This window comes from Sorex araneus, chromosome 4 (genome assembly GCF_027595985.1).
Source record: "Sorex araneus isolate mSorAra2 chromosome 4, mSorAra2.pri, whole genome shotgun sequence".
Taxonomy (NCBI): Eukaryota; Metazoa; Chordata; class Mammalia; order Eulipotyphla; family Soricidae; genus Sorex; species Sorex araneus.
This window is the reverse complement of record NC_073305.1, coordinates 106991451-107018217: the sequence shown is the minus strand read 5'-3', so window position 1 is coordinate 107018217 and position 26767 is coordinate 106991451. Positions and strand designations below refer to the sequence as shown.

General features: G+C 37.6%; 1 pseudogene; it reads left to right on the top strand.

Moving 5' to 3' along the window:
- The first annotated feature begins 2389 nt into the window (after positions 1 to 2389).
- On the top strand, positions 2390 to 2787 carry LOC129404355 (40S ribosomal protein S25-like; annotated as a pseudogene).
- Positions 2788 to 26767: the final 23980 nt, after the last annotated feature.

The following is a 26767-nucleotide window of genomic DNA, read 5'->3' as shown; positions in this document are numbered from 1 at the left end:
ATTTCTGGTTGTTTTGTATTGCCTCTTTTAGGACTAGTTTCCAAAAGAGGTAAAAATTAGATAAGAAAAAATTATTGGTCTTTCATTTGCAAGAGAAGATTTTAGTTTTAAATGTAAAGTACATATTAAAACTCAGAAAAAAGACACCAAATTGTTCATTTATAGTTAGCTTGTGGGAAGAATGGGTTTGAGGAAAGAAGGTCAAAGGTCAGGAAGGAAAAGGAGAGAAAGCAGATTTTTTAATTTTAAATCATTTAAAAATTTTTAATAAACAATTTATAATTGTATAATGAATTTGAAATGTTTAGTGGGATGGGTGTTCAAACATTGTATGAGGTAAACACAAGTACGAAAATGTGTAAATCTGTTACTATACCCTCATGGTGATTCACTAATTAAACATTTTTTTTAAAAAGGAATTTGAAATGTTTAAAAATATAATGACCACAAAATTATATCAAAAATATGGGGAGATACATTTTTCATTCATCCAAGATTCTGAAATTTAATTTTTTAATTATGTAAATTCTTTGCAATTCTTTCTATAAAAAATAGTTAAAGACTATTAATAATGACAAGGTTGGTAGCAATACTGCCTGGGCTTGTGCTTAGTTGCTCTCACAAAACTTTATCCACAGAGGCAGAGCTAAGTTTTGTGGGAATTGAAATTGAAATGATTTCGGGAAAGAACAGATCTTTTAGAAAATAATGCAAAATTAACATAGTCCTTCACAGGGATAAAGGGCTTGAGGTTTAAGCTTCATAGGTTCTCTAATAAATCCATTTTCACTCATCAATCACATATTAGTTTTATTATCTATGTAATAACCTGAAGCCTAGAGAAGTAACTCACCTAAAATCATATACCCAGAAAATGACTGAATTAGCTAATTGCAATGTTTCATTTTTCTAACAGAATTCTTCAGCATTTCAGTGACCTAAAATGTAAAGTTCAACTGCTCAGCAAGGTTTTCCATGGATATCTGCTTCCTATAATGATTTCCTCAGTAAGGAGAGGAAAAGACAGGGAAAAGACAAACTGGTAGGAAGAAGGGAAGAATAGAGTACAGAACAGGAAAGACCAGAGATTATTACCTTGATATAGAAAAGGTTAGAAAAGAACAAACAATATCCAAACTCATAAGTACATACATCAAAAACTACGTACATAAATATCTGTGAACTACTATGAGCTTGCTAAAAAGCCCATACAGGGACTGGAGTAATAGCACTGCAGATAGGGCATTTGCTTTGGATGAGGCCGACCCGGGTTGGACTCCCAGCATCCCATATGGTCCCCTGAGCACCACCAGGAGTCATTCCTGAGTGCAGAGCCAGGAGGAACCCCTGGGCATCGCCAGGTGTTGTGACCCAAAATAAAAAAAAAAAAAGCCAATAGAGATGAGTCAAGGAGTCTCCTCTCTCGAGCAACAAGCAATAAGGGTGGTTCTTCATTTAAATTTTTTTCTTTAATTATTTTTCACTTTGCTTTTTGGGAGGAGGGGAGTCACACCTAATAATACTCAGGATATACTTACTTTGTGGTTCTATGCTCATGGATCACACCTGGACCACATCCAGGCTCGAGGAACCATACTGGGGTCCTGGGAATCAAACCCAATTTGGCCAAGTGCAAGGTAAATACCCTATCTGCTGTTACCATACCTCTGGCAGGTAGTTCTTCATTGAAAGACTCATGATGCCTTACATAAGGACAATATAGGAGATGTTATAGTTATTAGCACTATAACTAATAGCATTATCATTTCTAAGGAAAGGGACAAAAATCTAAAAGAGAGGAATCATAGAAATAAGACAGAAGTTAAGGCTCAAGCCTTGCATGAGGTAGACCCTTGTTCCACCCATATAGACACCATGTAGTCTCCTGAGCATTGCCAGATACAGCCCTAGGGGAACCCAGCACTGCTGGGTGTGACCTGGAGGTCCCTAAGTAGTGCTGAAATGGCCTGGGCAATCACTGACACCACATGGTTCAAAGAACACTTGGACCTTCAAATCGGTACCCCCACATCCCCTTAGCACCACTTGGGAGGCACAAAAAATAAAATTAAAAAGCCTAGTAAACAAAAGAGATCCTCTCCCCACACCACATGTGTTCTTTGAGACTCTACAGAAAAAGCAATTGAAACAACTGATGCAGTACTTGATCCATCAGAAACAGGAAGATTTGTATTTGAAAGTGATCAGAGGATGGAAGATGTAAGTGGAAGGGAAGCATTTTTGACAGATTTCATTCTAATATGAGAGTCAGCACAATAGTACAGTGGTTAGACTGCTTGCCTTGCATGCAACCAACCCCAAATTGATCATCAGCATCCCAGGAATTCAGATGCCTCTAAAATCTCTTTACTGACCAACAGGATTCTCGATGCCTCCCAACAATAACAACAAGAAAGAAGCTGGAAAGTCAGCCAAGAAAAAGACCCGGTGAACAAATTTGGGGGCAAGGTGAAAAGAAGTGGTACAAAGACAAAGCTCAAAAACCTAGTCTTGTTTGACAAAACCTTATTTTTGTTCGTCAAAGTTCAGGACAAGTTCAAAAACCTAGTCTTGTTTACAACAAGCTCTGCAAGAAAGTCCCCAACTTCTTATAACCCCTGCTGTTGAGTCTGAGAAACTGAAGATTCAGGGGTCCTTGGTCAGAAGGAACTTCAGGAACTCCTTAGTAAGGAAATTATTAAACTGATTTCAAATCACAGAGTTTAAGTAATTTACACCAGAAACACTGAGGGTGAGGACAGTTCAGCTACAGCGAAAGATGAGTAAGCAGGTCCCAATTATACATTTTATTAAAATTCAAGAACTTTATTAAACCAGAAAATAAATAAATATATAAATAAAAATAAAATATTTTTGCTTTCCTATACATGGCCCCAGTAATCTTTATCTAGCCTGTGAAGGACTGAGAAAAATCTCTCTTCTCTCACTACTGTTTTCTTCCAAATATTCTGTCTTGGCCAAAGCCACAGTGCTTGAAAATAAAGGCAAGGAATTGATTCCTTGTTTTCTTCATTCTTTTATGTCACCCCTCTACCACGACAATAGCAGAAGAAATGGGTGAACAGTATAGACTTAAGAAATATGCATGTGGCAGAGGGTCTGATTAACAATTTATCTCAACTGCCAATCCACCTTACATTCATAGCTATCACTAATCCAAAATAAGATATCCTTTCTTTTGACTTCTTTTAATGTAGGAGCACTGCTATTTATTCAGCCATTGATTAAACTGATTGAATTAGGCATAAACTTCACATTACTTTATTCAATTTAATTTTTTAATTTTATAAGTTAGCTCACAATGTTTGATTACATTCAATATTCAAGCACCAATCCCACCTTTATTACACCTTCCCACCATCAAATTCAAGATGTTTCTATATATTTGCCTCTATGATTTGTTGTCTATCATGTGAACCCCATCAAATGTGGTGTGGTAATTATGGGGAATGGATTGGATAAGGAGTGTTTTATGATGTGCCGTGCAGCTGCAAAAGCCGCAAAAGTGGTCCAGGAGTATGTTTTACTCATATGTGAGGCTCGGCCCAAGCAGGTCGAGAGCAGCCTTGAGCATGGTAATTGGGTTGTGGAGGTTTTTGGCTGCCAGAGCAGGGTCCCTTGGGGTGAGGAGGGATCTCACTTGCCCCGCTCTGGGGCACCCCATGTGAAACAACCTGGCAGGAGTCCAGTGGCATGGTTATGGGGCCTCATGTTATGCTCCCTTTCGGGAGAAGCAGCCGTGTAGTCTAGATGGTGGCTGATGATGAGATTATCTGGGCCGGCAGGAGGTGGCTTATGGGTGTGACCCCTGGGTCACCGGAGACTGGGGAAAGCAGGCAGAGGATCTCCGTTCCTGGTCCCATTGAACCCAGAGTCCAAGGTCACAAAGTTTAGCATTACCTGGGTTTTGTATGACTTCACTCATGCATGAGGTTGGGCCAGAGCATGTGAGGAGCGGCCTTGAGTATGGTGGTGGTTGGGTTGTGGAGGTTTTTGGCTGCTGGAGCTGGGTCCCTTGGAGCAGGGAGGATTCTCACCCACCCCCTTCTGGAGCTTCCCAGTGAAGACAGCCTGGCTTGAGGTCAGGACATTCTGTAGAGCTCTCTTTTGGGGGTTTTAGTTTATAGTCCCTGGGTCTTGGCAGTTGATGAGATTACATGACGCTGGGGGCAGTTTCTGGGTATGACTGCTAAGCTATTGGAAAACTGGGGACCTGGGGGGAAGAGGCCCAGTCCTGATCCAAGTGGGCCAAGTGCTCTTAGTCCACGGGTTCCCGCCTACCTCTGTGCTACAGGCCCTAGCCCCGTCTTTTGATCTTTTTTGAGATTTATGGGTCTCTGAAATAAGGCCAATAAATGAGCTTAAGTAGCTGAGCCAGAGGTGGTTTGTGGGTTTCTCCCACATACCTAACTTTTTGGCCGTTTAATTTCTTGGTAAACTTGGCCCCAAGTTGTTTGGGTCTGGCCAAAGGCACAGCAGCAATTTTGGGGTATCTGGAAGTCTGAAGGCACCATTAGGCTGTTGATGCACTTGTCCCACAGGTACAGGTTGACCTGCTATCGGCACCATACCCCCATTTTTTGACTTCTGGATGTTGTGCTCCATTGCTATCAATTCCTATAATCAGACATTTAGTCGGATTATTATAGGAACTAGGAATTTTACCTGACAGCGATCAACTTTCAGCATTCTCTGGACTTGCAGTTGAGTCTTGTTACTTAGACATTTTTATCCTATATAAAGTTTGACCTATTTGCATAATGTTTTTCCAGGAGTTGGTTGAAGCCAATTAAAAATGATTAAAGCCAATCTTTCCTTGATTCCATCTTGCATCTTTCTTTTTTCTTGTAAATGTTGATCCCCAAAAGAGTACATGATAAATTTTCTGCATACAAATATTTGTCTCAGAGTCTGCTTCTTAGGAGATGTGTCCTGCAACAATCACCTTTAGACTTCTATTTATGATGCATTTTCCCCATCAAAAAATCTCCCAGTTTAAGAGATATGAAAATAGTGGGTAAATTCTAGATTGCTTGGGGTCTGTCTTTAAACAAGTCTTTCTTTATACAAAAGAATGATAACTTTTTTGTGCTAATTTTAGCAAAGGCACAATACAAGGAAGACAAAAATGCTGTACTTTTTTTCTTAAACAGTAGGGGAATGATTATGGGAATCCCTCACTTTTTAAAAATTTGAGTTGTTACAATTTAGCTTTTATAAAGGAACTATGTAAGTATTTGCTTCTTGCTGACCAAAACACATCCAAAGAAAATTTTCAGTTTTATGACAAATGAAAACATTTTAAACTATTTTATTGAAGTACAAGAATTTATAATACTGTTAATCATACTTGTCATGAATATATCATTGTAATAAAGCATCATCACCAGGGGGTCTGCTTTATCCCACCAGCTTCTACACTCACATAAGTTCAGTCCGATAGAAAAAAATCTTTCCTTTTTATGACTTTGACCATTTTTTGTTTCCTTACTATGTTTTTTTATCTTGCACATGAGAGAGATCTCTTTATGATATTTTTATTGTAAAATAAATACACACATACACACCTATACACATAGAGATGAACAGAGCTAGTATGGAATTCCACAAAATTATTAATTGATGATAAATTGATAAGGTAATTTTTTTCAAAAATAACTTTTTTATAGAAGTCTGAAATAAAAACTAATATTATGAACATTTCTGTGTTAATAATTAAACAAATTATGTAACATAGAATATCCTACAAATGTAAATTTTAGTAAGAGTAAAGTGAATTAAGAAAAATTTAAGAGGGACCCTCTGCGCCTAAAGACTTTGATTCCAGAGATCTAACACATTCGGGCATCCAGCGCAGCATCCGATAGCAATGCACTGGGACTGCGAACTGGGCTACAACTCTGTGCTGCAGGGGGGGGATTTTTTTCCTCCCCACCCTGTCTTCCTGCACGGAAAGTGGCGGACTGGCGGCTCCCACGTGGCAGGCGCCATCTTCTGTGACTCCAAACCCACAGGTATTCGGTTTTTACTTTTGGGGTTCCCAGGAACTCATGGGAAGGGGGCGTAACTGGCACGCCCTCGGCCCAGATAAATCCGGAGCCGCTGAGCGCGAATCGGACCCTCTGCACCTAAAGACTTTGAATTCAGAGACTTCTTACAGCAATGCACTGGGACTGTGAGCTGGGCTATGTAATTTCTGGCAGAATTTTCCCTGGACTTTATACAGAAATCCAAAACCGTGCAGACGTAACATTTATAATTGTCAGCAATGTGAAACGGTTCCTTTTGAACAGGTCTGACTTGGGGGGGGGGAAACTCCAAATAATAACAGTAAGTTTTTGTTGAAATATTGAAGGTTTTTAATGTAGCAGCCACCTCTCTGGACTGTGAACTAAGCAAAAGCCCCACGCTGGCCGACGCGGCATGGCGTACACCATACTATGAGGCGCGGGAAGGGGGATGAGGGGGGGAAAGAAAAAAAAAAAGGGAAAAGGAAAAAGAAAAAAAAAAGAGAGAGAGAGTTATGTACTTGTAGCAGTGGGGCTACATATCTCTTCATTTCCAGCAATGAAAAACTAATTATCAAATGTAGTAGGTCTGTCTCTCTTGGGTGGAAACTCCAACAACTATAGTGAGTTTTGTGTTGAATTATGGAATGTAATCAAGGTAAAGAAAAAATGAAGTGAAATTCATTACTTATACAGTAGGGGGTAGGGGTGGGGGCGGGGGGTATACTGGGGTTTTTGGTGGTGGAATATGGGCACTGGTGAAGGGATGGGTGTTTGAATATTTTATAACTGACATATAAACCTGAGAACTTTGTAACTTTCCACATTGTGATTTAATAAAAAGTTTAAAAAAAAATTTAAGAGGGGCTAGAGAGATAGTACAGTGGGTAACTCATTTGCCTTGCACGCGACCAACCCGGGTTCAATTCCCAGCATCCCATATGGTTCCCTGAGCACCACCAGGAGTAATTCCTGAGTGCAGAGCCAGGAGTAACCCCTGTGCATCGCCGGGTGTGACCCAAAAAGAAAAAAAAATTTAAGAGGAAAATCTGAAAAGACCTATGAAAGTATAAAAGTTTATTTTATTCTAATAAAGGGGATATTGGCTTTGTTAGATAATATTATATTATAGATACTGCTTACATGTCTTTATTAATAAGTAAAAGAATATACCAAAAATCTCTATGGATGCAAAATCCCCACCTGATCAAGATTATAGAACATTCAATATAAAGGAAATGTTAATTTGCTGTTGCAAATATGTAAAATCCCTTTTCCACAGAAGTAAACAAACTAGAAAGCTAGAAGTAAGCAAACTTTTCTTAATCTTGTAGAGATTAAGAAAAGCCACAAGTGCCATGAGTGAGTACCATAATCAATACTAAGTGAGGAGTTTCACTTGCCTGTTGCTTTTTTTTTCTTTTTTGGGTTACACTCAGTAATGCACAGGGGTTACTCCTGGCTCATGCACTCGGTAATTACTCCTGGTGGTGCTCAGGTGACCATATGGGATGCTGGGAATGGAACCCGGGTCGGTCGCTTGCAAGGCAAACGTTCTACCCGCTGTGCTATCGCTCCAGCCCCTCACTGTAAGCTCCTGTAGCACTTCTTGCAAGACAGATTCAAGGCTATGAATTTCCTAAACTATTGCCTGTAGGGGAAGCTGTGTCACTTCTTCAAATTTGAATAATGATTTAGCTGAATAGCATATTCTGGGTAATGTTTTCATTTAAAGTATTTAACATTTGTTTCATGACAACTGTTCTAGAAGTTCTAGCACCAGAGCAGCAAAGTGGCATGACAAAGCTCTTTTCCTGGGATCTACTTCACACAAGCTGTATGTTTATTCTCTCATACTTATAGTGATATTTGTGTTATCATATGCATTTTTTTGAAATTTTTAGCATGATTAGTAGGTTAGTTCATAAGTATACAATGTTCAGACATTTTCCCATATACATTAATACCAATTCCTTGCCGTGCACCATTTCAGCTTATGAGAAGTTGTATTGAAAGACTAATTTTGGATGACAGGAAAAACCAGTATATTTAAATATAATGGGAAAGTTGTTGAATTAAAAATGAGAAAGAAGGTTAAATAAAAGTTGGTAGTTGTTTTTTTTTTTTGCTTTTTGGGTCACACCCAGCAATGCACAGGGGTTACTCCTGGCTCTGCACTCAGGAATCACCCCTGGCAGTGCTCAGGGGACCATATGGGATGCTGGGAATCGAACCCGGGTCGGCCGCGTGCAAGGCAGACGCCCTACACGCTGTGCTATTGCTCCAGCCCCAAAAGTTGGTAGTTTTAAAATAAATATCATAACATTTTATAAGATGTCCTGAAAATCAAAATAATTTAAGTAATATTGAAAAGTAGAGCTTTTTATGAGATTACAAAAAATAATCTCAAAATATTTCATTGCTTTTCACTGGAAAAGTTAAAAAAAATCAAGTTAGAAGAAAAGCAAATCCTCAACAAAGAAAGGCAAGTTGAAAAAAAATTCATTGTTTTTCAAATGGAAAGAAATAATGTTCCCCTGAGAGCCAGAAGTATTTCAGAAGTCATATAGTCTCAAATTCTACACAATACAAGATTATTATCACTTAGTTTCAGAACATAAAGTTGTATTGCTGATACTAGATTTATATTTTTGGTTTTTGTCTTTATTAATAGCTTTTAGTAAATATCAATGTGAGGTTTTGTGCATTTTATTAATAATAAGATGTCTTGTTCTTATTCTTTTATTATGTTGATACTGATACATTTTCATATTTTCTGCTTAATTTTGCCCCTGTAAATTATTACATTTATTTAGCACAATACCTAAAAAAGATACATTGGTTTACTTTAGTTTACTCTCAAATTAATATGACTTTAGCAAAAAGACTGTCACCCTTATGAAAGAGGTGGTGGCAATTGTTTTTGATGTTGTTTTGCCTCTATAGGAGCACTAGAGCAATTTTATTCAGAATATGGAAATTAAAACAAAGTGCTAACAAGAACAGCCCATCTTTTTAAGTGCTTCCTGTGTTACAAAAATCATGCATTTGGCTTATTTAAATCTCATACCCTTGTGAGGTAGATACTTAATACCCACAGTTTATAAATAAGAACCCTGAGGTTCAGAGAGGTTTAAGTAATTTGCCTAATAAGTCATGTCTGACTTTTTAAAGCTACACTGAAAATGTAAAGATTTTCACTTTAGGTCTTGACTCTCTTCTCTAGAAACCACCTCTCTCCCTGTAATTTGCTCTTTGTTTAAGTAACTTAATTCTATAACTTTTTTTCCTTGCCACTTAAAAAACACTGCCTATTCCTTCCCATTGCCAACTATTTACCTTCTCTCAGTGATCTTTCACTACTCAGCACTTGATCTCTTTGTTATCTCATAGACTATGCTAACTGGAGGGCTAGCTGCCAAATAAAATCACAGGAGGAAAAGATAAAGCATCTCATCTTTCCCTCTTAAGTCCGTGTTCTCTTCGACTTCCTTGTCAGTGAGTGTTCAAGTTCTCCGGTTTCCCCAGGCAGGCCCAGAGTTAAAAATAGCCTATTCTGCATGGTAGCAGAGGTGGCACGTACCCTGGGTAGGAGAGTTCCACTAAGAACAACTGGTAAAGGCGGGCAGAGAAATAGTACAGAAGGTAGCATGCAGATCTGGTTAGTGCTTAGGTCCTTGGCACCCTGTAGGGTCCCCCGAGCCTGCCAGGAGCACTCCCAGAGCAGCTAGGAGTAAGCCCCGAACACCCCCCGTGTGGCCCTCAAACAAAACAAAAACAAACAAAAAAAGAACAACTGGTGGGGTGAGATGAGATGACCAAATTTTGGAAATGAACACGGAGAAAACCCTCTGCCTCTCCACTGTACTCTTCTAAGATTCTCAGATTTCAGTAAGAGTTTAGTCTGTTTCTCTTACACAAGGCATGGCAGAAGGAAATAATGTGTTTCCTCTTCTCAGATGCCTATAGTATAACTTAATGTTTCAAAGGCATAATTCAGTGTAATTATTGAGGCAGAAATACCATTTAAGACTTTTAACCATACCATTGTTTCAGTTAAGCAGAGAAGCCTGATAAGACATAAATGTTAGTTGAACAGTGAATGGTTAACAAAATATTTAAACTCTATGCAAATTATTGGAAGAAAAAAACTTTCCCATAAGAACATAATATGTGAGGGATCACTTTAAAAGAAAGATTGCATTTTTTAGGAGCTGGCGAGAGTACAGAGGTTAAAGCACTTGCTTTACATGCAGCCAAAACCAATTCAATCCCTAGTACTGCATATGGTCCTGTCAGGCACCTACCTAGGCATGATTCCTGAGCATAGAATCAGGAATAAGACAAGAGCACTACCTTATCGGGACAAAAAAAATACCCAAAATTGCATTTTTCAAAGGAGAGACATCCTGACAGAACAAAGATAAAATCAAACAATGCAGAGAAAATATAAGTCTATCCATTGTCTCCATAGTCTTAGTTTTCTGTTACTGTGAAATAACTGTTTCCATACAAAAATATTGTCATTATAGCAGTAATATGTTTACTTCTAAAATGTTAATATGTGGGACTGGAGCGATAGCACAGTGGGTAGGGCGTTTTCCTTGCACGCAGCCGACCCAGGTTCGATTCCCAGCATCCCATATGGTCTCCTGAGCACCGCCAGGAGTAATTCCTGAGTGCAGAGCCAGGAGTAACCCCTGTGCATCGCCGGGTGTGACTCAAAAAGCAAAAAAATATTAATGATAATAAAATGTCAATATGTTATAAAGATGAACGTAAAGATTAAGTATAATTGCTCATAAGGAGAAAAAAAGGTTTTTATGAACAACCTTATATATATATATATATATATATATATAATTAAGCTTAAACCAATCAATTAATTTTCCTAGTTGCAAGGATTCAGAAATACAGTCAGTTAGAGCCAATGAGATGTGAGAAGAGACTTGTTGAAAGGTCCACTTAAAAATGGACCATTGTTTTAGTAAGAAGCATGCCACTTGAAGGTGGGGTGTGGGGATGGGGCAAGAGGAGCTACAACAATGGTAGAAGGAAGTGTTCAGACATAAAGAGAGGAAGCTGAAAGGTAGTAGAATGTTATGCATGAAACTCTACCAGTAGCAACACAGTAAACCACTGCCCGAAACTATGAAAAGTGTCTCTCAGACAGGCAGACTGGTCAGTGGGAGGCAAATGCAGGAAGGGGAGGGGGAACACAGGTAGAAAGAAGTGAACACTGGTGAAGGAATTGATGGTGAAAAATTGTTTGTCCAACTATAAATAACTTTGTAATTCACAGTGATTAAATAAAAAATTTTAAAGATAGAAGAAAGAAGAGAATGAGTCATTAGTGTGCATATATAAATAATAAAGCTATTTTCTGAGTTAAAAAAGAACACCTGAAACATTATGGTTATACCAATAAAAATAATTATAAAGGAAGAAAGACAACAGAACTGAAGAGTTGTTCTACACAACTGAACTTTCCTGGATGTAGGAGATGGATGGGATTGGTTCTTGGGACATTGGGAGAGGAAAGCAGGCACTGTGGTTTAGGGTACTGGGACAATGCATGCATAAAAGTATCATTAACTGTATTGCAAATCATGGTAACTACAAAACGTTTAGGGAAGAATGTAGTTTTATATATAAAATCTACTAACTTAGAAATTATCCTTTTGCCTTTATTTCACTTAAATAAGTGGTTTTTAAGTAAAATACCACTCTAATCCTATTTAAGATCTTATCTATTCTGCTATTTCTTGGGTATACTAATTAATTAGTCTGTTCTTTATATTGATACCCAACATTTCTTTATTATGCTGAATTAATAGCATTTTAATATCTGGCTAGGAATTTTGTCATTACTCTTCTGAGATCATTCAAACCTAGTCTAAGATTGGAGAGGTTTTAACTGCAATTTCATTAAATGTGCATAACAATATGGGCAGAAATGACATATTAAAAGTCTTCCCATTAAAAATTGGGTTTGTTCTTCCATTTGTTTAGGACAATAAAATTTTATGGTTCTCTTCTTATATAGCTCTATGTCTTTCCTATTAGGTTTACTTCACTGTGTGTTAATCTTTTTGTATAATTTTATGTGAATTTTTTCTATTTATATGCAATTAGTTCTTATATAGTTCCACACTATACTCTTTTAAAATAGACATTGTACATACTGACGATACCAAATTGCCTTATAAAAACATTATTCTATTTATTTATATTTATTTTAAATTTTTTATTGAGGCACTTTTATCTGCAATGCTATTAATAATAGAATTTTAGATACAGTATTGGATTGGAGCAATAGCACAGCAGGTAGGGCATTTGCCTTGCAAGTGATCGACCCAGGTTTGATTCCTCCATCCGTCTCGGAGAGCCCGGCAAGCTTCCAAGTGTATCCTGCCCACACGGCAAAGACTGACAAGCTACCCATGGCGTATTTGATATGCCAAAACAAGTAACAACAAGTCTCGCAATGGAGACATTATTGGTGCCCGCTCAAGTAAATCAATGAACAACGGGATGACAGTAACAGTGATAGATACAGTATTACACCACCATATCTAGTCCTTGTGTTTCAGTGTCCCTCCTCTAATCTCAAGGTCCCTTAGCCCTACTTATTTGACTGATTCCCATTTGGCTGACACTGTTCTATACTTTGATTCTCAGGGTCTGTTATCATCATGTAATTTCTATTCCCTTATTGTTTCTTGATATTCCACATGTGAGAGAGATAACTGTGCTTTTCCCTCTCTGACTAGTTCCACTCATTCTTATAGTCCTATACACATTGTACAAAATTGCATGATTTCATCTTTTCTTTTTTTTTATAATTTATTTTTTATTGAATCACCATGTTGATAGTTACAAAGCTTTCAAGCTTAAGTCTCAGTTACATACTGCTCGAACACACACCCCTTCACCAGTGCATATATTCCACCACCGAGAACCACAGTAAACCTCCCTCCCACCTCTGCCACCCAGCCCCCCCATCCCGCCTGTGTAGTTGATAAATTTCACTTTACTTTCTCTTTACTTTGATTACATACAAACAAAAAAAAAACTCACTATTATTGTTTGGAGTTTCCCCCCCCCCCCCCCGAGTCAGGCCTGCTGGAAAGGAAGCATTTGGTAATTTGCTTTCCATTGCTGAGAATGAGGAGATATGAGGTCGTATGGCCACAGTAACAGCCGTGAGGTTCTAGATTTCTGTATTTTAGTATTTTAGTGACTAAGTCCAGAGGGCTTTCTGCCAGAGGTTGCATCATTGCTAGCTCGTACCTCTCTGCTACTTAATATACCACATATGAGTGCAATCTTTCTGTGTCTGTCTCTTTCTTTCTGACTCATTTCACTCAACATGATACTTTCCATGTTAATCCACTTATATGCAAATTTCATGACTTCATGCTTTCTAACAGCTGCACAGTATTCCATTGTGCAAATGTACCAAAGTTTTTTTAGCCAGTCATCTGTTCTCGGGTATTCGGTTTTTTTCCAGATTCTGGCTATTGTAAACTGTGCTGCAATAAACATACAGGTGCAGATGTCATTTTGACTATACTTTTTTGCTTCTCCAGGGTATATTCCCAGGAGTTATATTGCTGAGTCAAATGGGAGCTCAATTTCTAATTTTTTGAGAAGCGACCATATTGTTTTCCAAAAGGGCTGAACCAGTAGACATTCCCACAGCAGTGTAGGAGGGTTCCTTTCTTCCCACATCCACGCCAACAGTGGTTGTTTTTGTTCTTTTGGATGTGAGCCAGTCTCTGTGGTGTAAGGTGGTATCTCATAGTTGTTTTGATCTGTATCTCCCTGATGATTAGTGATGAAGAGCATTTTTTCATGTGCCTTTTAGCCATTCATATTTCTTCCTTGAGAAAGTTTCTGTTCATTTCTTTGCCCCATTTTTTGATGGGGTTGGATGTTTTCTTTTTGTAGAGGTCAACCAGTACTTTATATACCCTTGATATCAACCCTTTATTGGATGGGTATTGGGTGAATATCCTTTCCCATTCTGTAGATTGTCTTTGAATTCTGGTCACTGTGTCTTTTGCGGTACAGAAGCTTTTTAGTTTAATATAGTCCCATTTGTTGATCTCTTTTTCTACTTGATTACTTAGTTCCGTATCATCTTTGAAGATACCTTTAGCTTCAATATCGTGAAGGGTTTTGCCAACCTTGTCTTCAATGTACCTTATGGATTGTGGTCTGATGTTGAGGTCTTTAATCCATTTTGATCTGACTTTTCTGCATGGTGTTAGGACGATGTCTAAGCCCATTTTTTTGCATGTGGCTGTCCAGTTATGCCAGCACCATTTGTTGAAGAGGCTTTCTTGTTCCATTTCGCATTTCTTGCCTTCTTATCAAGGATCAAATGATCATAAACAACAACTCAAGAACTTCATAGACTCAAAACCAAACCTAAAAGAAGGTCTGAAGAGGCTGCTGTAAGACAAAGGAAAACTCTAACAAGAACAACAAACCCTACAGAAAGATGTGCACATAATCCCATGACAATAATCTCTCTCAATGTCAATGGGCTAAATGCACCAATCAAGAGACACAGAGTAGTAGATTGGATTCGGAAACTAAACCCAACTTTCTGCTGCCTACCAAAAACAGACCTGAACAGTCAGAGCAAACACAGGCTCAAAGTCAAAGGATGGAAAACAATCCTACAAGCAAACAACTCCCTCAAAACAGCTGGGGTGGCCATACTAGTATCTAACAACATAGATTTCAGGCTGAAAAAAATTAGAAGGGACAGTGATGGTCATTTTCTACTCATCAAGGGATACATACAACAGGAAGAAATCACACTCTTAAATGTATATGCACCTAACGAGCCACCAGCTAAATATTTAAAGCAACTCCTAACAAACTTTAAGGAGGACATCACTAGCACCACAATAGTAGTCAGAGACTTCAACACCGCTTTATCACCTCTGGATAGATCAACAAGAACAAAACTCAGCAAGGAAACAATGGCCCTGAAGGAAGAAATAGAAGAGAGAGGGCTTATAGACCTATACAGGGCTTTACACCCCAAAAAGAAAGAATATACATTTTTCTCCAGTGTACACGGAACATTCTCCAAGATTTCATCTTTTCTTATAGCTGAGTAGGGTTCTATTGCGTAAGTAACCCACAATTTCTTTATCCACTCCTCTGTTCTTGAGCACTTAGGTTGTTTTCAGATCACAGGTATTTTGAATAACATTGAAATGAGCAAGGAAGTTCAAATGCATTTTTGAAATAGTGTTTTTGAGGCCTTGGGGTACATGCCATATACCCCAAGTGAAATTGATGGTTCACATATGTCAATTCTTTTTTTTTTAAATAAATGTTCACTGTTTTTTTATACAGGTTGATCCTGACAACATTGCTACCAACAGTAAATGAGGGTTCGTTTACCTCATACTCCTTCTAGCTCTGAATGGTTCTACGGTTTTTTTTTTTTAGATTGTATCGATCTCATTGGTGTGAAGTGAGGTGAATATCTCTTTGTTGTTTTGATTTGCGTTTTCCCCCTGATAATAAGTGATGGGAACATCACAAAAAAGCACAGTAGTTTCTCACTTACCTGTATGTCTGTCTTCTTTGAGGAAATGTCTGTTCAATTCACACTTTTTTAATAAGGTTTGTGATGTTAAGTTTTGTGAGTGCTATATGTATCTTGATTATTAGTACTTTGTCAGATGTGTGATGGGCAAATATTTTCTCCCAGTCCATAGGGTGTCTTTTTATTACAGTCATTGTTTCTTCTGCAATGCAGAAGTGTCTTAATTTGATATTAACTCATTTATATTTGCTTCTGTTTGCTTGTACACTGTAGTTGAGTTATTGAAGATATCTCTAGAGTCAATATCATCTAGAGTTCTGCCTACATTTTCCTTGATGCAATTTATGAATTCAGATTGAATATTGAGATTTATGCAAGGAAAATTATAAGTCACTATTAACATAAATGGAAGACGCAAGGAAATGGAGGCATATTCCTGATTCAGAGATTGGAAGGATTGACATTGTTAAGATTACCATCCTACCTGAAGCACTATTCAATGCAGTCCCCAGTAATCCCATGGCATTTTTTAAGGACATGGATCAAATACTATTAAAATTTATAGAGAGTAATAAAACTGACAGAGTAGTTTTAGTAGTTAAGGAAATCCTGGGGGAAAATGATGGGAGGCTTTCTTTCCCCAATTTTAAATTATATTATTAATCTATAGTAATCAAGATAATATGATAAGGAATACAGATAGACTCTCAGCAATAAACAAAGGACCTAAGTGTCTGAAGTGGAGCGAGGAAAACATCTTGAACAAACGGTGTTGGGAAAACTGATTAGCTTGCAAAAAACTGAATTTGGATCACTGCAAAATATTAAATTTGGATCACTATCTTAGACCATACTTAAAACTTAATTCAAAGTGGATCAAAGCCTCAATATTAGACCCACAGATTGCATCATGGAAACCATAGGCAGACTCTAGAGACGCCTTATAACAACTTTAATAGAGAAGCTCAGGTAAGTGACAAGAATATTTACTCTTGGTTTTGTATAATTGGTATTTATATTTAATTAGTTTCCTTTTATTCCTATGTTGATTGTGTTTTAGTAGAATTGGTTGATGAATTTAACCAGAAGGCTTTTTAACACTTATTAATATTATTTTAATTCATTAATATACTTGTGTAATTATGTTGTTGAAAGAGTTCTTGCATGAAATAATTTTTGCATCTTGGCAATATACAACATTAGGATACTACTAGATTTTATTTGCTAATTTTAAAATTAATTTGTATATTCTTAAATGGAATTTGACTACTAATGTTTTCCTATCTTTGTATCTAATTTTAGTGTCAACATTGGCTAGCTTCATAAAATGTATTTTTAAAAACTTGTCATCTTTTTCTCTGATTTGGAATAACTTAACTAATATTGTAATTATTTACTCCTCGGTAGCTTAAATGTGATAAATACTTAGATTTTGTTTTATACTAAGAGTCCTTCCTCAGCTCCTCATTACACCTGAGAGTACATATATTCTGAAAATATTTTAAAGGGTCAAAACAGAAAACAAAATGATATATCAAGTTGAGGTAAGTGAAAATCAAAAATAACAGCTCCCCAGTCTTCCCTGTGATGATTCAATATATTTTTCTATTCCTCCACTCCCACGCCACCCTCCCTTTCAGGAAACATAACTTTCTTTTCTCAGATTCTGTCCTACTGACTCTTCTTTAAAACCACCACCAACAACAACAAATCCTCAGTGCCTGATGGCCAGGAAACAGTACAGTGGGGGCTTTGATTCCCAACACTGCCTGGTTCCACAGAGTATCACCAGTTAAAGCCCTGGAGTGCCCCCAGTGCAGGGTCCCCAGTAGGGGGTGGTCCAGGCATTCCTGGTACCCACCACAGGTTCTAAGTAGTCATCATGTCCTCCATCTCTTGAGCTACACCCCCTGATCACAGTTTGGAAATCAAAAGCCAAAACCTTCTGGGGTGACTGAAAGACACATCATTCATTTATAGTCATGATTTGTTTAACAACAAACTTCTCTTTCTTCACCCTGCATTGATATGATGAAATTTTAAAAATAAACTTCTTGAAAATTCTTTAAAGGTTGTTGTTTTCTCATGCACTCTGTCTCCACAAGTTGAAAGGGGAAACAACCTTCATAAAATAAAGCAATATTGAAGTCTATGCGATATTTATGCCACTCTCCTTTCCCATCCTCATACTCATTATTTTATATGATTACATTAATTTAGGAAGTGTAAAATCTTCTCTTTGTTTTTCTTTAGTACCTTGAGAATATATATAATCATCTATGGTTCACCTAATCTCCCTTCTTATATTTTTCCTCCTTTCTATATACACTGATTAGCTCTTTACATCTTTATGCCCATAATTTTGGCAACATATACTCTACAACTTTTTCACCCTACTTTTTAGAGACTATTACACCAAGAACTTTAAAAATTGTATGTGTATAATCTTCTGGGAGCTTGCTTTTAAGTCTGGTTGCTAGCTGTTGACGGGATTACATGGCACGGGGGCGGGGGGGGGGGCAGGGGCGGGGCAGTCTCTGGGTGTGACCACCTAGCTACTGGGAAATGGGAAATCTGGGTGGAGGAGGCCCAGTCCCTATTAGAGCAGTCTTGGAGGTCTCAGCCCCATGTCCCACACACCTGGGTTCCTCTGCCGGTACCTTCATGCGTGAGGCTTGTCTCACCTCTTGCTCTGCCCGCAGTTCCTCAACCCTCTTCCCTCACCACGCCTCCCGAATCATGCCTCCCCACACCGCCAAGTACAATCAACATATTTATCAAGCCTTCCTGACCACCTGACCACCTGCAGCCCATGAGAGCAAAACAGCACTTAAGGTGTTTCTCCTCTCCTTTAACCAGTAGCTTAATTAACATATTAATTCTACTTCTTAATATTTGCCATTCTGTATGGACATAGTAATAGACTCATTTAGGCTTGTAGGGCAACTCCCTGGGGATATCTCGCCACAGACTTAGACTACAGTGCTCAGGCTGGATTAATCATTCCTAACCCTAGCAGGGTCCAAATCTAGTTATTACTTTTTGGATCATGACAGAATCTGTCCATGACCATGCTCTTAACTTATAGTTAAGTATTATGGCATTTTGGCCTGACACATTTTGATGCCAGGGTAGCTCACAGCTTGCCCTGGGTCCATCCAGTCCCTCATTGGGGCCCTGCTTTGGGGGATCTAGAAAGTAAGGGCAAATGAGGCTTAAGTAGAGAGAACAGATGCCCAGGAGGTAACATTATCTGAAGTCAATTAACTCCCAAGTTACAAAAGCATGTCTTTTTTCTTAATTTATTTTTTAATAAGTGAGTCACCATGAGGGTACAGTTACAAATTTACCCATCTTCGTCACAATCATGCCCCAGAAAATCAAGTACCTTGGAATCAGCTTAACTAAAGAAGTAAAGGACCTCTACAAAGGAAACTATAAAACGCTACTCCATGAAATAAAAGAGGACATGAGAAATGGAAACATATTCCCTGCTCATGGATAGGGAGAATCAACATTGTCAAAATGGCAATACTCCCCAAAGCATTATACAGATTCAACATGATCCCTATAAAAATACCCATGAAATTCTTCAAAGAAATGGATCAAGCAATTGTGAAATTCATATGGAACAACAAATGCCCACGGATAGCTTAAACAATTCTTGGGAAAAAGATCATGGGAGGCATCACCCTCCCCAACCTTAAACTTTACTACAAAGCGGTAACAATTAAAACATGCTACTGGAACATGGTACTGGAACAAAGGCAGAGCCGCAGACCAGTGGAACAGGTTAGAATATCCCTACATACAACCTCAAATGTATGATCATCTAATCTTTGATAAGGGAGCAAGAAATGTGAAGTGGAACAAGGAAAGTCTCTTTAAACAAATGGTGCTGGCATAACTGGACAACCACATGCAAAAGAATGGGCTTAGACCTTGACCTGACACCATGCACAAAAATCAGATCAAAATGGATTAAAGATCTCAACATCAGACCACAATCCATAAGGTACATCGAAAAGCATGTCTTTTTAACTGTATTCCTGTGTCCGTACAAAAAGTAATTGCTCTGAAGTAATTAACCATGCAAAAGATATTAAAGAGAAGAGACAAACAATATTTGCAAGTCAACAGAGTCTTATCAGGAGATAAAGGTAATTGAGGGGGCAATGAACCAACCCAAGCTCCGTGAGGCCATGGAGGAAGGGCAAGCCAATGTTATCCTACATGAGATATAAAGAAATTTTTTGTGGAAATAACAAAGGCCCAAGACGATAGAAATGAAGATCAGGAGAACTAGTCTTCAGTTTTCTGCAGGAAGCCTACCTGCCACGGGAGTGGGAGCAGAGTTGGGATGAGTTAGGAAAAGAAACACTAGAAAAATGGTAGGGGGGGAGACTGCCAAACACAGAGACAGAGTTGAGGGGGTGGAAGGGAAAAACTGAAGGCCCAGGTGGAGGAAGTGGTCACTGGTGAAAGATCGGGGTTAGAACATTCTATACCTCAAATTTAATAATGAATAACTTTGTAACTCTGTAACTTTAAATTTTAAGTAGGACTTACGTTATTACATATTAACTTATATATTAACTTCATGGTAACCTCAAAATAAAAGTATTCATAAGAAAAAACAAGAAGAGTTAAATAGAAACTGATCTAAATAATAGGCTTTTGGAAAAGTACAAGGAAGTAAAAATTAACAGATAAACTACAATAATACCCAGCATACAATAGAAAAATCCCCATAAATCGTTTTATATCAATATTTTTTACAGAACAGCAGTATCTGAACTTGCTGAATTCAAAAGGTACACAGTAATGAGAAGAATCGGAAAATAAAACCCAGTATTCTATGGACTACAGGAAATCCATCTGACCTCCAACAATAAACATAGCCAAACAGGAGATCATTTGTGCTTCAATGATAAAGCAAAAGATTCTAAAACACTCATACAGACAAATGGTGGCCTAAAATAGACAGAAAGAGCCATCCTTATAGGGAATAAAACATCCAGCTAGAAAAATGTAACAAGATATGGGAAATGATTTGTAATGCTTAAAATCTCTCAAGAAGAATTTACAGTCAATTTATATGTAGTAAATGATTGATGAAACAACTACACACAGACTTGAAGAGAGAGAGATTGACAGGAACACACTTATTACTAAGGTCCCCTGTAATTACGGGAAATTAATGCCTCATTCTCACCAACAAGAAAACATTGACACAGAAAATCAACCAAGAAGCATTTTTTTTTAAGTACCAGATGAATAATCCCAAGGACTCATACATGCAAAACATGTGCTCTATCACTGAGCCACATTCCTGATCCAAGAAAACTATCGTCTTAAATGAATAGTTGCATCAGGTGTGTTTAATACACATTTACAAGGCTCTTTTTCCTAAAAAGATATTTAATGCAAACCTGTGCTCTGAAACTGTCCAGTATAAATCACATTGGGATGCAAAACAAATGTCAATAAATCAATAATTATTTTCAGGTAATAATGCAATAAAGTTAGAACTAGAATTCAATGAAATTGGAAAAGTCCCAAATATATAAAGATCAAACAACTTGCTACTGAATAACTAGTCAGTCAAAAATAAAATCAAGAAACAATAAAACTTCCTGGATACAAAGAAAGGAATTGATATACTACCAAAACATATGAGACATAGCAAAAGCAATATTAAGAGGGAAGTTCATAGCAATATAAGCTTATATCGGGAAATAAGGAAAGCCAAATAGATAACTTAATCTTATAGCTTTAGGAATTAGAAACAGAGAAACACATGAAACCTGAACTTAGTCGAAGAGAAAAAAATAATAATTGGAACAGAAAGAAATAAAATATAACCAAAAATATGACAGATCTATGAAGCTAAATGTTTTTGGTTTTAAAGGATTTTAAAAGGCATAGATAGGCTCACTAAGAAAAAACAAGAGCAAAGCATGATTAGAAATGAAAGGGTACAAGTTAAATAGGCACTACAGAAATACAAAAGATCATAACAAACAAACAACCTTTTGTCACCAAAGTAAAGACTCTAAAAATAGACAAATTATTAGAGTATTCAATCTCCCAAAACTTAATCAGGAAAATATAGAAAACTGAATAGAAACTTTTTATAAGCAAAGAGAATAGCCCAACAACAACAAAAAAAATTCCTCAAAACAAAAACCAAGGGCCAGATGGCTTCACTGATGAATCTGACAAAATTTTTAGTAAATATATATTACTTATCATTCACAAACTCCTCAAAACATAAAGAGGAAGAAATACCTCCCAATTCATTTTGCATGGCATCAACCTTACACTAAAACCGGGCAATGACCTCAACCTCACAAAAGTAGAAAGCCCTACATAGGTCAATATCTCTAATGAACATACACACAAAAAGCTTAACAAAATATTATCCAATCAAATTCAGCAATACATAAAAATGACCATATATCCCACATGACCATGTGGAATTGATTACAGGGATGCAAGAATGATTCAACATACACAAATCAATTAATGTTATATATCACATTATCAAAAGCAAAGATAAAAGTCATGTGATCACATATAAATAAATCAAAAACAAGTTTTTGATAAAACTCTACTTATGAAAAAATAAAACTAAAAAAAATGGGAAATGTATGTCAACAAAATAAAGGCCATATACAACAAACCTGTCACTTCACTAACATTCTCAAAGGTAAAGAACTGAAAGTTTTGATCAGGTAGGTTAAAGTTTTCCTCTGAGATCAGATAGAAAATTAGGATGCCCCCTGTTAGAGGCATTATTCAACATAGTATTGCTAATCCTGGTCACAGCAATTAGAAATAAAAGAAATTTAAAAAATGGGATCCAAAGTGTCAAAGAGTAGGTAAAATATCACTATTCGCAGACCATAATATATATAGAAAACACTCCACTAACAAACTCCACTAACAATTATTAGACCCAATATTATTGCAATACAGTAAAGTGACAGATTGGAAATCAAAATATAAACATCCAAATTAAATATATTAAGAATTCACAAAACTCAACAAGGAACAACTTTGTCAAAAAATGCAGAGTTCAACAGACACTTTTCCAAAGAAGACATAGACATACAGATGATCACAGATACATATAAAAAGAGAGTTCTATCTTTCTCTCTCTCTCCCTCCCTCCCTCCCTCCCTCTCTCTCTCTCTCTCTCTCTCTCTCTCTCTCTCCTTCCCTCCCTCCCACCTCTTTTGGGCATTATAGTTTGCAGTACAGATATTGAGAAGTTATCATGTTTAAGAGGGATACGGGGGGTGTGCGTGGGGGAAGAGAGAGAGAGAGAGAGAGAGAGAGAGAGAGAGAAGAAAATGCCTGCCATAGACCATAGACGCAGGCTGGGGGAGGTGAAGGGAAACTCAAAGGTGAGAAATGTGTTCTTGTGTTGTGGAGGGATGGGTGTTAGAACACTATATGACTGAAACCCTATCATGAACAACTTTATAACTGTGCATATCACGGTGATTTAATAAAAAATAAATGTAAAAAAATAAAGAACTTTTTTTAACGTAAAGGAAATTTAAAAGGAAAAAATTGTCATTTCAGGGAAATGCGAATAAAAATACAGTGAGATGTAACTTTACATTAGTGAAGCTATATACAAAAAGTCAGAAATAGGGTTGGGGAAATAACTCAAGTGATAGAGTACGTTCCTAGTACATATAAGACATTGGTTTGAGCCCTGGTACTGAAAGGTCCCCTGAACTTTGCTGTAATTGCTAAGTGCCGAGTAGTCAGGTTAGCACCATTAGGTACAACATTACTCAGGCTCTGGAGCACTGTAGATGTGGAACTTTTTTTTTCTTTTTTATGCCAGAAACAAGTGCTGAAGGGGATGGCAAAAAAGGAACCCTCAGACAACTATGACAGTATTAGTTGGAAATGACTAATTTGGACAAGGACTTAGTGCAGAAAGTAGGTAAAGTTATCTGTATTGTAAGCCATAATGCCCCAAAGAAGAGACAGACAGACAAAAGAAAAGTGCCTGCCATAGAGGCAGGTGGGGCAGTGGGTGGAGGATAACCGGGGACATTGGTGGTGGGAATGTACACTGGTAAAGGAACAGGCTTTGGAAAACTGCATGACTGAAACACAATCATGAACAACTTTGTAACTGTGTATTTCATGGCGATCCAATTAAAAAATAAATCAACTAATTAACAACAACAACAACAACAACAAAGGAACCCTCAGAGCTAGAGAGCTAGAATAGAGGATAAAATGCCTGCCTGGCTTGTGGCTGGCCACAGTTTAATCCCCTGCACTGCATCTGGTCCTCCAAGTATCACCAGGAGCTACCTCTGAGCCCTGGGAGTAAGCCCTAAGCACTGCCAGATATAGCTCCCCAGCCCCCCACACCGGAACAAAAAGGAACTCTCATTAACTGTTCATGAGAATGTAAACAAGTTCAGCCTCTATGAAAATAATAAAAATAGCTCAACAAAATTAAAATCAAACTTTCTAGCAATACCAGTTTTAGATATCTATCCAGAGAACACAAAACACTACTTCAAAAAAATAAGCCTATACTCATTGAAGTGTACTAGTTGTAATGCCAAGACATAAAAGTAATACAAGGACTCAATAATTGATGAATGAATAAAGAAATGTAGTATATATTTGCAGTAGATTTTGCTATAAAGAAAAGAAAAAATCTTACCTTTTCAACACAACATCGATGCAACAGGAGGAGGCAATGCTAAACAAAATAGGTCAGTAAAAGAAAATAAAACACCAGATGATCTCACTCATACATAGAAAAGCAAAGCAATAAAATGGACAAAATCAAACAAAAAAGAAATGATTGAATTCTAACCACAAATGTGAGGTTACCAGAGGAAGATGGGAGAGAAATAAAAGTAAGGAGGGGGGCAGTGGATTGTAGCAAAAAGATATTGGAAGTTTTTGGTTATGGTGCAGTAACATGTATTTAGAAAGAAAATGAAATTGGACCCCATTCAGTCTTATAAAACAATGTTATCTAAATTTATTCTTTTAATTAGCATTGATAGCAATGCTAGTGAATTATTCAATCACATGTTAAGCCTAGTCCTGTCTCCAGAATTATGGATCTGACCCTAATCTTATTTTTCTTCTGTCAAGAAAAGTAGAAATACTTTGTTAATCTAACACAGATCCTAGAATACAATCTTAGGTTTTCCAGAGGAAAAAAAATTCAAAGTAATTATTAACATATAAGGCTGCCTCTTCCACAAGAAGGGAAAAACAGTGTGATTCTCTAACCACTGCTTCTGTAAGAATCATTTAGAAGGTCTAGAGAGATAATATAGGGATAAGGCATTTGCCTTGCTTTCAGGTGATACCATTTTGATTCCCAGTTTGATTCCATTTTAATCCCAGTTTGATCCCTGGAAGCACACATGTTTTTCCAAGCACTGTGAGGAATGATCCCTGAGCATAGAATCATGAGTAATCTCTGAGCATAACCATGTATGAATCAAAAAAACAACAACAAAACATTATTTAAAGAAAATGTTTATAAACTCAGGGATATGTAAGGGATATGTGCACACACACACAAATACACACACACATATACACATACACACACAAAGCACAAAGTCTCCCCTTTTTCATCAGTAAAACGAGGATGGTCATATTTGGTTCACAGTGCTATTGTGAGCAGTACATAAAATGATACAACACAAATGTTCTGCTAAGAGATTGAACATACAGGGGGTTGGAGCGATAGCACAGCGGGTAGGGCGTTTGCCTTGCACGCGGCCGACCCGGGTTCGAATCCCAGCATCCCATATGGTCCCCTGAGTACCGCCAGGAGTAATTCCTGAGTGTAGAACCAGGAGTAACCCCTGTGCACCGCCAGGTGTGACCCAAAAAGCAAAGAAAAAAAAAAAGAGATTGAACATACAAATCATTAAGACGTATTATAAGTTATATAATACCATTCAAAAGCAATATATTAGCCCTATACTATAATTAGAGGCAATGGTGCTTTTAAAGAGTATTAAAAATATGTGACTATTTTTCTAAGATTTTGTGAACTTACTCAAATACAACAGTTTTGTATCCCTAGTTTCTATATAGTTTTACTTTGTAAGATCCAATTTTCTAATGAAGCTGAATGATGACTTTTGCCAAAGATATTTGATTCTGAAATATGATTGACTAGCTTTTGAGATGTCCACTTCTGTTTACTTTAAGGAATAGGCATTATTAGAGGCTGAACTTGTGCATTGAAACTGTCATTGGTGGCTCATTGTCCCTCCCTTAAGAATTATGAATCTGGACATATTTAGGGAGTGTCCAACATCCCACACCTCTGATCTGTGCATAATTTTGGCAATAGAAACTTTTCATCTAAAAATGTCTTTAAAAAAATTAAAGCAGTACAATACAAATGGGCTGGAGTGATAGCACAGCAGTTAGGGTGTTTGCTTTGCACGTGGCCGACCAGAGTTTGATTCCTAGAGCGATAGCACAGCAGTAGAGCATTCGCGTTTCACGCAGCCAACCCGTGTTCAATTCCTCCACCCCTCTCGGAGAGCCCAGCAAACTACCAAGAGTATCACACTCGCACAATAGAGCCTGGCAAGCTACACATGGCGTATTCGATATGCCAAAAACAGTAACAATAAGTCTCACGAGAGACGTTACTGGTGCCCACTCAAACAAAGTCAATGAGCAACTGGATGACAGTGACAGTGACAGTGATCTCTCTCAGAGAGCCTGGCAAGCTACCGAGAGTATCCCGCCCACATGGCAGAGCCCAGCAAGGTACCCGTGGCATATTCGGTATAGCCAAAAACAGTAGCAACAAGTCTCACAACGGACACCTTACTGGTGCCCACTCGAGCAAATCGATGAACAAGGGGATGACAGTCTACATTACTACAGTGCTACAATACAAATAGTAAGCAAATAATTTGGCTGTAATGTAATAAGTACAATTTAGCTTTGTTTCCATAATTTGGATTAAAATGCAATCCAGCCTAAAGAAGACCCAGGCTCCCTGGTAACCTCCTTAGCAACGGACTTTTACCTGGGAAGAAGCCCCACGTGGGGGCAGGTTGAAGAGACCCTATAAAAGGCCACCTTGAACAATGGAAGTGCACGCATATGCTGCCTAAGCCCA